General features: G+C 43.5%; 1 long non-coding RNA gene across 1 annotated transcript in view; it reads right to left on the bottom strand.

The window, feature by feature from the left end:
• LOC112532362 overlaps nt 1–15,104 on the bottom strand; it is a 64,411-nt gene that overhangs the window by 42,328 nt on the left and 6,979 nt on the right. The window contains exons 3-5 of the long non-coding RNA XR_006939089.1: nt 12,109–12,176; nt 10,139–10,218; nt 7,455–7,546 (exon numbers count right to left, since the gene is read on the bottom strand). This is a non-coding gene — a long non-coding RNA (uncharacterized LOC112532362). The remainder of the gene's footprint in view (nt 1–7,454; nt 7,547–10,138; nt 10,219–12,108; nt 12,177–15,104) is intronic.

Raw genomic sequence — 15,104 nt, 5'->3', positions numbered from 1 at the left:
ATTGCATTGCGACTTCAGAAGAAAGTGGGGGAAAAAGTCAACGGGAGCTACCGCACGCTGCAAATCCTCAAAGGCTGCCTTTGGGAATCACACTGTGCCTTTGGCTCTCTGCGGAGGAGCTCACTGCCAAATGCCATGCTTTCCAGCCCTCCCACCTCCTTCTCAGGATTACTGGGATTGTCTGATTATTTCTTTCTATGCAGCGGACAAAAACATCAATCATTTTAACCAAATGTTTTAGGAAGTTAAGTTTAGCTTTCCAAAGGTGGTTATTTCTATGAAATGCATTGTTATTCATAGATTTAAATAGAATCTATTTTCCCCAAATGCCCGGACACAAATTGAGAGCTCTTTCAGGTTCCAGTGGTCACCTGTTTACTTTACTGTATTCATCCAAGGAGCTCTTTAAAGTATGAAGGACCTTCTACATCTAATGGGAGCAAGAGCAGGTGCCTCACACCCAGTAACACCAACAGCAGAGGCTGGAACCCAGCTGCTGGAGAAAGGTGGGTCAGGACTAAAGCACCATAAGTAAGAAAAGAAATGAGGGGGAACGAGGTCTGGACATCTCTGTGAGGAGTAATTATCCCTGTAAAGTAACTCGTCACCACCTGGCAATTTATAAACCTTGCTCCAACACAAGTAGCTTGAGCGATGGGAGATGAGCCTCTCCCCATGCCTGCCCACAGAAGTTTTCTTCTCACTGGTTATTAATGTGATAAGCACAAAGGCAGAAAAGATGCTTCAAGCAAAATCAATGATTTTAAGATAAAACTTCAATGTAATTTGAACAGCCTGAGTCAAACGCCTATAGTAAATTAAGTTTAAAATTTTAGCAAACTGTCAGGTAAAATTGGTGGTGTCTGACAAATTGAATTATGATAGTAATGCATCACTCACAAAAGTATTATTGATAGTGACAGGAAGATATTGAATTTAAATTATTCATTTTTATTGATTAAACTGTACATCTTCACCAAGAATGGGGCAAAACGTCTGACAAACATTTGAGATTCATATTTCAGCTTCTGGAATAATAGCCGTCAATCCACCCATGCTGGGCTTTTGCATACTCCCCTGCCGTGGATCAAGTCAGCATTAAAACTTTGCAAGCAAAGAACTATTTACAAACATTTCCAGCAGAAAACACCCTGCTGCAAAATGGGCTTTTCCTTTCCAGAGACCATTACAAAAACTGTTTCCATAAGAATGTGCAGCACGGTGCATAGCTGTGAGCAGCTTGCGGCAGGCGCCCACTGCAGGAGGGGCTCTGTGCCCAGTATCAGACAGGTCTGCCACCAGGTTCCTGGGACCTAGCTGTAGGCTAGACCTCCCCGTCATCCTGCACAGCCACTCTGAACTTCATCTCCTGCCAGCAGCTGGGAGATCCCAAAACAAAATGAAAGGAGTAATTGCTTTCTGAGGCAGTAGGCTGATCCCAGAGACACAGAGAATACTGACCCCAAACAGCTCTAACACGTGTATGCTGAGAAGAAAACTAATCAGGCAATGGAAAGTCAGGTCAGCTTCTATAACCAACATGCACCTCTCCCCTCATGCCATTGCCTGTGAGAAGTCCTGGGGACTGCTGTTTCATTTAAGCTCCCTTGTTTCTTGGCCAGCTTCCATAATTGGTGGTTTGCATTGCGATGGCAAGGAACACCATACATGTAACAGGAAAAGAAATCTACATCAGTAAGGAAGGCAGAAGCAACAGAATGAATTGAAAAAAACATTACTTGGCCCAAAACTGAGCAACTATCTTCTAAAGGAAGGAGCCTCTTGCATCCTTGCATTTACCTTTCCTTATATTTTTCAGAGATTTTCAGCTGTGGTAGCTTTCACATGCCCACAAAATTTCAAGCTCCCCCCTACTATAGGAGAGGGAATGTCAGGCTGATACATTTGTGTTGTTGGCATTGATGCTTATCTGTGTGGTCTTAAGGGCTGTAGGAAGGTGCATAAAGATACGCAACACTCTGGGTGACCCTCATGCATAAAGTAGGGCCACAGAGCTGGTGGGACAAAGACTTTAGCTCCCTGTAGCAATTTTCTGTGAACCAGAGCATGAGGAATGAAGTCATACTGTTACGTACACATACTGGGGAAACAACACGTTGGTTGTGCCCATCGTTAGCACATTTATGTACGTGAATAAATATCATAAACTTCTCTCATCATCATCATGCTTCTACAAGGGATTTGTAGGAGATGTTCTATTGTCTTTATCTATGTCCTGGGATGTGCAGCACAGTGGCCAAAGAAAGCCTGGAGAGCCATCATTCCTATTAGCCCCTGGATCTTTGTATGTTTGATTTCATCTTGCAGAAGAGGGCATTTACTCCTCTGAAATGCCCAGAGGGAACAGAAATGTTGTGCAATTGCTCTGTGCCACTCCAGAGCACTAATACAGGAGCAGCACGTTTTATTATTTCCCTGGTCTGCAGAATGAGATGGAAGTAAATAAGATTATATTAAAGAAAAGCTCTACAAAGTTAACAATCAAACTTGTTTAGATACTAGGCTGATGCACTTTTTTTTCAGGAAAAAAAACTCTTTGCCTGCTGCCAGTTGACATTTTTATTTCTTTTACATGAAGAAAAAGTGTCTTTCAGAACAAGAAAGTTCAGACTACTACCTAGATTATTTCTTTCTACATGAAATAAAAGGGAATTTGTTTTATATACTTGACCTTTGATAAACTACCATACAATAAATCCTTTTCATTTCCCTCTCCCTGCTGAATGTGTATTTGGGCAGTGTAAATACAGCACCTCTCAGCAGCTCTGAGAAGCTTCAACAAGAGACCGTGGAAAATTAGTTTGTTCCTAGCATTACTATGCCCTTGTTTAAAAGCCCTCTGTGATCCATCAGAAAAAATATATCAAATAAAAAAAAAAACACCTCACTGTTTAAATGATTCACAGCCACTCTGCCAGAGAGCAACAAATCCAAGCTGTTTTGATACCTCTTAACACCTTAATATCCAGTTTAAATGTCCACTTCTTAAATGTCCATCAATGTGGAATGTTCAGCCCCTCAACAGAAAGATTCTGAATCATGAGATCAAATGGGACTCCCTAGTCCTGATTTCCTACAGATATTATACAACCTACCCATTTCATACCAAACATACAGTGGAACCCTAATGGGGAGGATTTGGATTAATCCCCACAGGTCTGAAACATTGGGAAGAGAAATGGGGGCAAGATTTTTTTATTCCTTTTTAAACACAGAAACCAAACTCTCAGTTTTCTGGGGAATCTTGAACAAAATCCAGGTTTCACTTTATTGTTCTGCACAACCGTCCTGTTACCATCTAGTGGTCATCAGCACCAAAAACAAAGACAGCTCCCCAGCTCCTCAGCAAATAAGCGCTACACAGACAACTACAGTTAAAACACCATAAACCTGCTGGGGACAGTTCTCAGATGCAGCAATGTCCAGCTGAGAACATCCTCACAGCCCAGCTGCATCTCCACCCATCCAATTGCATCATCACACACTGCTGAGAAGATCCCCTGGTGGAACCCTGGGTTTGGGCAGGGAGATGAGGCTGCCTGTCAGTAGTGACTAATTATTTCTGTGCTGTTCCTCGCCTCACATGGCACATGCTGTCCAGCAACAGCAAGTCATGTATTCCTACCCAAAGGGCCCAGTGCCTCTGATTCAGTGTAGAAAATCTCACAGTGCTCAACTGGCACACACATACCCAGAGGGACCGTGGCTGGGCATTCCTCGTCCCACCTTTCTGCTTTGCTTTTATTACTCTGCCTTGCCACCTCATGTTCCTTTCATGTCATCTGTGATTTCTACAGGTGTGATTTTTTTTTCCCCCATGGATTAAAGAATGTCCTTCCATCACACAGAGTGATTTTCCAGGCAGCAGCAGATGCTCTGCTTCACGCTGTGTGCAAAGTTACCAAGAGCCACAGGTATCTGTGCTCAGGGCTTTACCTTCACCGCCAAAACCCCAGTGCTGCTTTGTTGCTGTACCGCAGCTCACTGTCATTTCATCTACAGGAAAACTGCAAGGTGCTGCAACCAGCTGAAAACACCAGAAGAGAGCAGGGAGGACAGCTGCAGGGAGGACCACTGCTTCTGCTGGTGAGCTGGAGGCAGGGCAATGCCCAGCAAGATCTCTGCAAGCACCAGGAGGACACAGAAGGAGAAAGAAGCAGCCCAACAGGGGAGAAAGGGAAGAGGCTGACTCAAAGCCTACCAAAACCCAATCCCACATGTCATCCTTCTCTTATGGAGCATCCCAGTATGCTGAGCCTGCAGCACGTCTTGAAAACAGTTTGGCAGCTATCAACTGGAAGTGAAGAAATAAAATTCTGAAAATTCCTGCCAGTCCTTCAGAAGGAAATTGCTCGATTCCACACTGCACCAAAGGCCAGGGAATAGCTAAGAGCACTGCTAAGAACAGTAAATGACAGCTCATCTACTTCAGCAAATTCTCATGAATTTAGCTGAAAGTTAGTTGCAAATAACGTCTATTTCTGAGGTTGCAGTGTTCAGCATCATTTCTCTTAATTATTTCTGACATTTGCCATATAATTTAGGGCCCCTAATGACACTGAGAAATTAACTTAGTCTTCTTTAAGGAAAATGTGCCAAGTAGCAGAATTAAGAGCTGCACATTTTTATTACTGCATCCAGACCTCTGAAGTAATCAACCCGGTGCATGCAATGACATGGCAGGGATAATACTCAAGTGCCTACACGTGGGCTGAGGACATCCTTACACAGATTTTGCTCTCTGGTGTCCTTATCTGAACTGCCAGGGGGCAAATTCCTGAGATTCCAAAAAGCTTCATCAGCCCATTCTGATAGAGAGCCGGTCCAAGCATGGTTTGTGCGGTGGGCTTAAAGAAAGGAAAACAAAACCATTTCCCTAAAATCTCATTCCAAAATGCCTCAGTCCAGAGGTGTCCAAGTTCAAGCTGACCCAGAATACGAACCAAATAGCAGCCCCACTCAACTCTCCCCCAGGATGTCCACACTCCCTATAACAATGGCTCTATTTGGTGTTTTCTGACCCATACAAGATCTCTCTCAATATGATCAGTAGCTTCAGACAAGAGCATCCATGATGTGTTTTGAAAAGTTAATGAAATCTGCCCACCAGGAAGGCTGAGGGATCGCTGTCCTTCAGCTGTGTCATATTTACTCTTCAAGGCTATTTCCTTTTCAAAGCAGCGCGTGGGCAGGAATAGCTCTTCTTCCTCTGGCAGATGCAGTTACAAACTTACAACTCATGGGTAAATCAATAACAGGGGTTAGGTGCCAAAGCCAGGAGCTGGAATTTAACTATCACCAGCTTCACAACTACTGAGCTCCCATCCCCTCCTCTGAGTCTCTCCCTCTTCCAGCAACTTACCCCAGGACAGCCTGGTACAATGCCCAGGTTTCTGCTGGGAAAAATAAAAGGCTACTTCCTGAGCAGGCTTTCTTCACAGTAACCTGTAAACAGGTCCCACGTCTCACTGGAGTTAAACTCCAGCTGGGCAGCAGCTTCTTTCCCTCCTTTTCCCACAGAGAGCAATGGAAAGATGGCCACACAGAGGGCAAGAGTCTAAAATACAATCCTGTTTGATTCTGCTGGGTCTGACGTCCTTATCTCCCTGTTTTATCTGCAGTCTGCAAATATTTTCACAAGCAGATTTGTATATGCATAGATGCCTGGGGAATGGCTGCTCTTCAGACATTTGAATGGAAACAAAGCAACATTATGCACAGTCTCCATATCTCATTAGTGCCTATTATTGCTAAGCAGACAACTGCAGAGAGACCCACAGATGCAGCTCCTCCACCAGACCAGGGTGCTGCCGTGCCACCATGCCAGCGAGGAATGTCCCCACATCCCATCTCACCATGGGGAGAGCTGCCCAGAGGCTGGACCAAGGCAAGGAGGGGTGTGGTGGAAGCGCGACCATTACAACTACAGCAACAGGCAGCTGCCACAAAAGAACAGCAGGTTCACAAGTGTGGTGGCGTACAGTCACTAAAATTTACCTTTTAAAAATATATTTTTTAAAACACCAATCTTGCTGATAAGCAAATCCTGTATTAGCAGGCAGAACAATCCAGCAGCTTACTAGCAGGACTGCACTATCAGTCCTTAGCATGTTATGAATAGACCAAGGACCTGGTTTATTCATCAGCTCACAGCCTTAAACACATTTCCATAAATAATTTCATCAACTAATAAACGATTTCCAAAAAGGTTATAACTCATGAAGAAGAAAAGGGCTAAATTTACAGAATCTTATGAATGATTAGAGGGCTGCATTGGTCTGACAGCACTTGATGGCACTCAACAAGCAAATTGGCCACATTAAAATGGATGAAGTCACTGGCAAAGCAGAAGATCTGACAAAAGAATGAATGCTGAGAACTTTTCCCCTTTTCATGATTAGCTTGATCATTTAATGTCCAGATCAAATGTAACCCATAAATGAGAGCCCTGACATGATTAAAATGGCCATGAAAAGGTTAAGGGCTGCTTAATTGTCATACAATTCAGCATAAGATTTAAGAGAGAAGTATCACACACAAGAGATGAGCATTAGGAGATGCATGGAGAAGGGGTTAGGCCAGCCTTTTAATCAGCATATCAGATACTGAAGATAAAGTCTTGGCACAGACACTAACGTGAAACACCAGCTTTCTGAGAAGACAAGGTCTGGAAAGCCCCTCTGTACCCACGTTTCTATTCAAGTCTGGTTTCTGCAACATCTGCAGCATTAAGGAAACAATTACTTACCTTTCCAATGTATTGCTAAAGTTATCAAATGCAAAGCACCATGCAATCTTCGGGTAGGAGATGGCAATAAACGCCTCCAAAGTACAGGCAGCAGGCCAAAGAAGAGCGGAGATTTTAGCATTTTTAATTTACTGACTAGCAGGGAATGATATCATGGGTGCCTGACTGCAGACGGAATAGCTGCTTCAGTTCATTGGTATAACTGTCAGCACTGAATCCAGGCAGAGCGAAAAATGTGACACCTTTCAGCCAAACTTAATAGGAATACAAATGGGTTGAAAGAGAATTGCAATTGGGTCTACAAGAGAAACATCTAGGTGCTCGGGAAAAAATGACTTATTGTGATAACACAGTAAATGTGATATGAACCAATAACTCAGAGAAGTAGTCACTGTTTAGGAGATAATTTTAAAATATATAGCTTTGCAGTTGTTTCAGAGTAGGTAGCAAATGTTTTTTAATACACTTGACAGTCAGTACTTTGTGGAGGCTCACAGAAATTTCACATTTCACACTCATTATCCTAAATAAATCATTAAACGTTGTGCTGCTTAGTTATCTAATGAGCGAGCGCATGCATATAAAACAAAAGGGCAGATTGGCCCTTCAGCAAGCCAGCAACTGTTCCCTCTCGCTTTGAAAAAAAGTTTAAGTTTGAATTATGTGAATCATATTAGAAACATACCTGAAAGTCAAAGCAGTATTTTTCCCCTTCTGCAGAAGCTCCTGGTGCAGAGTTGTTGTTTCAAAGGAGGAGGCCCACAGGAAACACTTTGGCTGGAAAAAAAAGTCACAAAATCAGTCCTCTCTGACCCCCAGCCTTCACACAGAAACAGCTACAGCAGAGACGTTCCCCACTCACCCTTGGCTAAATTATTAAAATAAATAAATAAAGCCCTCCTGCTTGCTGACTTCTTACCTAACCCATTCCAATGCTATGGTAGCAACACCAACTCACCTTGCCAGATGGAAGCCTTTAAAAGTCATGTGTCAAGGACCCAAAAATCACTATCTTTTGGGTTTTGTTTATAAATAAAAAAGGGAAACAAAAAGCAATGGATATTTCTTGAGATCTTTCCATTTCATTTTCTAAACCCTGAAAGTTTGTATATCCCAGCCTTTGTAAGATATGCTTGCTTGTTAACAGGAACTGATAGCTCTTCATAATCACCCAACTCTACATGCTGGAACTCGGGAAGCAGAAGCTAGTGTTTTCTCCCAGCATCATCTCTATCTGTTTTGTTTGTTACAACCAGAATGGAAGCAATGACCACCTATCATCCCTCAGACAGCCCTCCCATTTTTCCTGCCCCACTAAGATGCTGTTGGCAGTGCAGGAGATGAGCACTTGGTGCCCATTTGGGCTCATTTTCTTCTGTTGTGGCTGCTGGACCAAGGGAGCGGTGAGCTCAGTGGGCTCTTCACATGGTGAGGAGAAGCACAAAGAACTGACCATGGCGAAGACATATAGTCTTTTCCAGGCTATGGTGCTAAACAGCAAAACCACTGCTGCAACAGCCTCCTCCTCTGCTTCGCCTTTTTGGAGCACAGCGATCCAGCAAGCATTTGTCTGGTCCTTTGCTCCATCTGCTGCTCAAATGTTAGATATGGAAAAGCCACAGCCCCTGGGCTGGAGCAAGGATGCTGCCTGGGGCCTGCTGCTGCTGGGGCTCTTGCTGGCATCACCAGCCCAAGCCAAAGGAAAGGTGTTTCTGTCCCACCCTTGTGCAGCATGGGCCTGATTCATCTGCCATTGGGCAGATCTCAACACAGTCACAGCCAGCTTTAAACAAGCACCTAAAAACTCCCTTCCAACCAGACTAAAATAACAGAGCTCTTGTATGAAACTGTGCATAAGTGGCTACCAAACAGTAAGTCACAGCAATAAATAACAGCAAGAGAAGAAAAATGGGGATTCAAGTCAAGATGCAGGCTTATAAACTCTGGAGGTAGAAGATCCAGCAGCTGCATAGCAATAAGCAGTTTCCTTTAAAGAGAAGACACTGTAATTTTCATCCATTGTGTAGCAGTTTTCCTCAGTGTTTCCCATGCCATTTGTGCTCCCGGCTGCAGTCTCACTCTGCTCTGAGACCAACACACCAACATTACATCTACTTGTGACAAATTCAAGCTTGTGATGGTGCCCCGCCACCAAGGACCCACGAACATAAGGACCAGGCAGCACCCAGCCCACAGTTTCAGCAGCAGAGGATGCCCACCAAGGCTCCTAAAGGGAAAATTAGCAAGGAGTGCCAGGGAAGGACCTGCAGATCTTGTCATCATTAGTAACGTCAGACCCATTTCTGCCTTGTCTTTTCAAGTTAAAGTTACAGAAGAACATAGAAGAGCTGCGCTTGACAGGTCCTCAGGTACCTTTGATAATCTGATCAAACCTAGCACCTACTTGCCGCTCTCTGGAATAAATGATCTTTGCAGTTCACATATACATCACATATTAGCATATGTAGCTGTTTGATATCTACTTGATATGTATCATTCTGTGCAGCTAACCCCCTACCTATTCCTCAGACACTGTCAGTCCCATGACTTCAAATATAGCCAAATCATCTCCCCATCTTGCTTATATTACAAAACAAATTAGAGATCCTGAAGTGAAGTGTGTTAATCTTGTAATTACCATGGTAATAATGAAGCAGTTTAATGATCTTGCTAATTCTCTGTTCAGCGAGACAGAATTTGGAAAATGCTCATACCCCATCTGCCCTTTTAATTCTGCTGAAATCAGAGATTCCCTCTAAGTGAGAGCTGTGACCGTGCGTCACCACCCCGTCTCCATTATCATGTTTAAAAATTGCTGCAGGTCTATCCAGAGGCCAAGCGTTACATCGCAACCAACGCCTATGCGGCTCCAGTCGGCAGCTATTCAGTTGTATGTTAATGCAGACAAGATTGCCAGAGGAAGTAAAAGGTGAAATAAAACATCTACACGAGGACTACAATTCTGCATATCGATCGTCTGGATTGAAAGTCTTAAAATTATCAGCTGTGATGAGCTGCCCAAAAGCTGCATTTGCCTCACTGGCTCATCGTCGCCCTGCCAGTACTCAGTTACAAGCAAGTGCAGCTGTAACAGGTAACAATTACCAAGCTTCCAACAGGGAATTCTATTTAGAAGCTGACACCTGCCCTCCTCCAGCAACTGATGGCACAAGAAGTGAACAATAATGCATCTACTGAATTAGCAGATGAGACGCTCCTCCCACCAGCGTCTCCAGAGCACAAAGCTGACTGGTCACCAGCCCTGGGTAACAGCAGTTACCAGAGGATGGGCACACAAAACCAGGGGGCCATATTCAACCAGGGAGTAAAACAGTGAGGCTCCACCAGCCACAAAATATAACAACTTACCTCGAAGACCAACACCAAAATCGAGCAGCCTTTGCACCACATTACACACGCAAATGTCCCCACACACATAGGCTCCACCACTGCACAGCAGAGACAAAAACAGTGGTTATCTCTTGCTGTAACCATATCTTAATCCTTAGTACCAACAGATATTGTTTCTAGCACATTTGACACGCTACGGAAATAATGAATAGTAATTAGAATTAATAGTTGCAAGTACCAGTGCAATTAACAGCAGCAGTGTTTAGCATGCCAATTATTTATGAACACAGGAATGCTGCACTGGATCAACCTAAGTATTTAACTACCCCACTGTTCTGCTTCCAACTATTATCAGCAGTGAATGCCCAGAAAAACATATGCGAGAGCAAGGCTGGCATCAAGTGATTCTTCATTCTGTGACAACTCAAAGCTCAGGCAATTCCCAAGGCAGACACTACTTCCAGACACGCAACGAGCTCCATTGCTCTGACAAGAGCTCACCTCTGAACCTGTGCAGGGTGGGAATCATAGGAAAGTACCCCAGGGCTGGCCATGGGACTTGGCAATAACCAAGGTCCTGCTGTGATACTTTTCACCCAGTAGCAGCCACAAGCTCTGTTTGTGCTCTGCCAAGCATCACTACCTGGGCTGCAAAGGCCAAGCCCCATCGGATATAGGAAAACACTGCACACACCTTTATTTCTTGACTTGAGATACAAGCCTTCCTTCAGTATCATTGTGTGATCTCAAACCATTGCAGGGGTGAAATGCCCCAGGAGCCACAGCTGACACCGAGCTGGAAAAAAGGGCTCACGAGCAAGACAGCTTTCACAACAGCCATGTAATAAATATACACTACTCTGAAGATCTTCTGTAGCTGTTTAAAACACTGATGTGGTGGTGTTTAGCCAAAATAGGCAAAGAACACCCTGAAGAGAAGGCTTGTAGGTGAACACTACACGTTATTAATCCAAGCACTAAGCAAAGCACAGCCCTGCTAGCACAGACACCCAGCCCTGGATATGGACTATCCAGGCTGCAGGCAGGACAGAAGAAACCAACAGTCCCCCTGCACAGCTGCTCTGACACCCTGCACTTGGGGAGGTAGCCTGGTGGGGCATGCAACATGAAATACACACTGATTTACAGACATACTGCACAGCAAGGAAGCATTCAGAGATAGAAAGCTTTTTTTTTTTTTTACTTGTTTGTTTTTTGAACAATTTGACAAGAACCACTCCAGAACAAGCTGCCACACGTCAAGTGGCAGACTCAGTACTACGTTTTAAATGAAACAATTATTTCTCATTCTGCCTTCAAAATTGCAAGCTTGTTCGTTACCAGATAGGATCCCTCAGCCTCAGAAAGGCTCACGTGATGAGATGCGCTGCTGCCAGGGAGAGCAGCAGCTGGGCCTTCACCAGCACCACACCACCCTCATCACATAGCAGTGCTGCAATTGAATTTGTTCACATGCGATCCGTGTTTGGGGCCAACTACAGCAGAAACTGCTCACTCTGTCTGAGCTGCGCCATGGCTCAACGCGGTCCTTTACCCAACACTCATTGGTGTATCTTCAGTACCACAGGCAGTACATTTGGGGAGAAAACTTGAGAAAGATGGATTTAAAGCAGAACCAATAGTTAAAAGCTGAGCTTGCTCTGCAAGGCCCCTGAACAGCCCACTGCCTGGCCACAGTACATCACCTGGCTTCACCATGTGCTGCATCACAGCAGATCTCACCAGCACTGCTCAGAACACACAACTGTGTTGATGCGAAAGAGAAACGAATGAAAAATTATGAGTGGAAATTGAATCTGCTAGACAAATGCCCAGCCATAGATTAGCATGTGCTGCATTTGCAAAAAATATATAATACTTTAACTTCAGCTTATATTAAATATTGAAATTGCTGAGCTTTCCTCGGTGGTCTGCATGTCTTGATATATTGTAAGCAAGCACATTTCATTAGCTGCATATATCCATACCTCTCTAATAACTCCCAAACTCCTGGACTCCTGTCATTTGGACTTGTATTTGAAGAGGCACTTGAGACCTATAAAAGAAAAAAAGCAAAAACAACAAAAACCAATACTAAAAACAATGAGCTTTCACTGCTTTTGTCAGTGGAAACTTTCCTCTGAGCTGTATAATTGAAAAGCAATGCTGTCACACAAAATATTACACGAGGTGAAGAACACTACAGTGACAGACTTATAACCCGCAAACCAAAACATAAAGCATTGCTTATCACGGATAATTGCATGTTTTGCATCCTATTTTAATCCTTTTGTTATCTTTTAAACAAACTCCCTGCTCCAATTTTAGAGACAGGAAATAAGAAAAAACATTTGCATTCTTTTCTGAAGCATATTCATTATCCAGGATAAAAGAGAATAAACTGGGTCTGCTGCAGAATATCTGACCTGCTCACGGTAGCTCCCCCCTTTTCCCAAGGTAAGATACAACAAACCATCACAATGCATTTGCTTTATTTAATTTTCATAAAGCTGTAACTGAGTTGTAAGCTCCTCTGGATCCCTTTACTTTTAATCTGGTTTCCTTCTTATTTTAATTTTTTCCAAATAAAAATTAAAAAACCGTAAAGTCAGACCTTTTTGGTGCAGAACAGGATGCTAGGAGGTAATCCAGCAGTAAACGTATCTGCTAGAACAGGAATTTTTATTATTTTTTTAAAAAAACATCCCAGTTTTCAATCTTTTTCAGAATGAAAGGGAACAGTTTGAGAGAAGGAAGGGGGAGGATGACTTAGAATATTTTTCGTCATGTTTAGACTACTCTGAATAGCAGTCATGGTCGGTATTGTTAAACTCTCAATAGCTGAAAAATCCACAAGTAATTCATAAAAGTAGTTGTGGCCCCAGTCTTACAGCCTGTTTCTGACACCAAAGCCTTTAAGGTTAGGAACAAAGTGCAGAGGTCAACAGCCAGAGAGCCTCAGACAAAGCCCTGCCTTGGGCTTACCCATTTCATTGACATCAGTGTTGGTGACTACTCTTATTCTCATTTTTGCCACAGCAATAGGTATCCACAAAAATTACTGAAGGGTGAGAATTTAGCAGTTAAGTGTATGGTACACAGGAAAAAAAGAAAGACTCAAGAGCAGGGAGGTTACCCATCAGTAAGCAGCCCCGTGCTTGGAGTGCTTGCTTGCTACTGGATGTAGTTTTCATTTGGGATAAGAGCCCAAAGGTTTGGGTTCCTCATGGCAGAATTCATCAGAAAACAAGATTGTTTATATTGCAGACAGCACAGGTGTGCGGTCTTACATGAAGCTGAAAATGGCATTTGCTTTACATAAGCTTTCTCTTCTGTAATATCTTCCCTACAGATGTCACAGGTAATCCACAGAAATGTGATTTTGCTTAAAAATAAAAAAAAAAACCCCACAAACAGAAAACATGCATTTACCCATACCTTGAGGATTTGCATGGTGACTGCTGCAGCACATCCCACTGAAGCCAGTGGCACTCCTCATGCCCACCCACTGTTCCTAAAATCAATCTGATTCTTTACCATCTGGTTTTGCCTTGTTTCTCAGGGTGACCCAGCTCCAACCTTACACACACATTTAACAAACACTCATTTCCCCTCCAATGAAAGAAAACTGCAGTTTATTTATTTTCTACAAACACAAAGCCTAGATAACACAAAATTTGGACAAAGTCAGCTCAGTTTGCTGACACTGCTTGAGGATTTTCTTCTTGCAAGGCATCTGCCATAATAAGATTTGCAATGAACCAAATGTTCTTCAAAAAATTTAAGTGAATACCCATTAAATACAATGCAACACATGCATAATGCAGTGTAACAGGTCTGAAGATTTACTAAGGCCATACAGATAAACATCCACGGCATTAAACAAAATATACAAGTTTCCCAACAAACCTCGTGCCTCCAGCCACCTGCTGTTTACACTCAGAATTAATGGCTAACTATCAGAAATAACAAGTGCAGGCCATTAGGTCGTAGGTGATTTCTTGCTGTCCCTCAGCAGCAGGCAGACCTCCCTGGTTGCACAGTGCTGCTGCCCCAGAACATGCCAGGATGGAGGCAGGCAGCGTGGCAAAGCCCTGACCCAGCCTTAGCTGTAAGGATGTTTGAGGGACGGCATGGAGAAGGGTAAAGGACATTTAGTGCATCAGCCACTTACGAAGCGTGAAGGATAGCACGAGGTCTAATGGAGTGCATTGCAACACTGCCTTGGTCTCCAAAGAAACTGCAGAGGTGGGAGGATGGAACTTAAATCCTTGTGCTTCAAAGGCACAAAGCTCCTGCTGCTGAAGTGAAGAAGAGTTGGCCCTGGGCTTCTTAGCAATAACTGATCCAGCACATTTTTTTCCCAAAAGAAAATAGAAAAAGAAAAATCACCACAGAAAACAGCAATGCACTAACATAAGAGTTTGAAGTCATTGGTTTATAGAATTTGGTATTAACCAGATTATTGAAGAGCTTGCATCTAGGGACTACTGCTTTCCAGTTGCTTCTGTTGTTGTGTTCATTCATTCTGGACTTCTTAAACATTTCCTGCACAAAACAGCAGATAGATTTTACACTTCTGGGCTACGTTCTGTCCTAATTCACTCACAGCTTCCACTGCAATTCACACAGGATAACCTCACAAGTGCTCTAGACTGAAGCTGTCTACTCAAAATGCCAAGCGCGCTTCTGGCAGCCAACGCCGGTAATAACAAGCACACGGGGACTCTACAAAGGCACAGTGTGCTGCTGATCCACACCCCACTGCCCCACACCCCTTCCCCAGCATCATCCCTCCACGCACAGCTGATCGTTCCCTGGAAAAGAAGCCTTTGAATTCTCAACCAGGCATTTGTACAGCTGAAATAACACCAAGAAACCAAACACGGGGTCACAAACCAACTGTTCCAGCTTCTTCCTCATTACAAATTGGTTGCAAACATTTTCACTTGCTCCAGCAGTTGGAAATTGACAGCCGTGAGTG

This window comes from Gallus gallus, chromosome 4 (assembly GCF_016699485.2).
Source record: "Gallus gallus isolate bGalGal1 chromosome 4, bGalGal1.mat.broiler.GRCg7b, whole genome shotgun sequence".
In the NCBI taxonomy this organism is placed as follows: Eukaryota; Metazoa; Chordata; class Aves; order Galliformes; family Phasianidae; genus Gallus; species Gallus gallus.
Note: the sequence above shows the minus strand (reverse complement) of the source record. Positions and strands in the feature narration are given on the sequence as shown.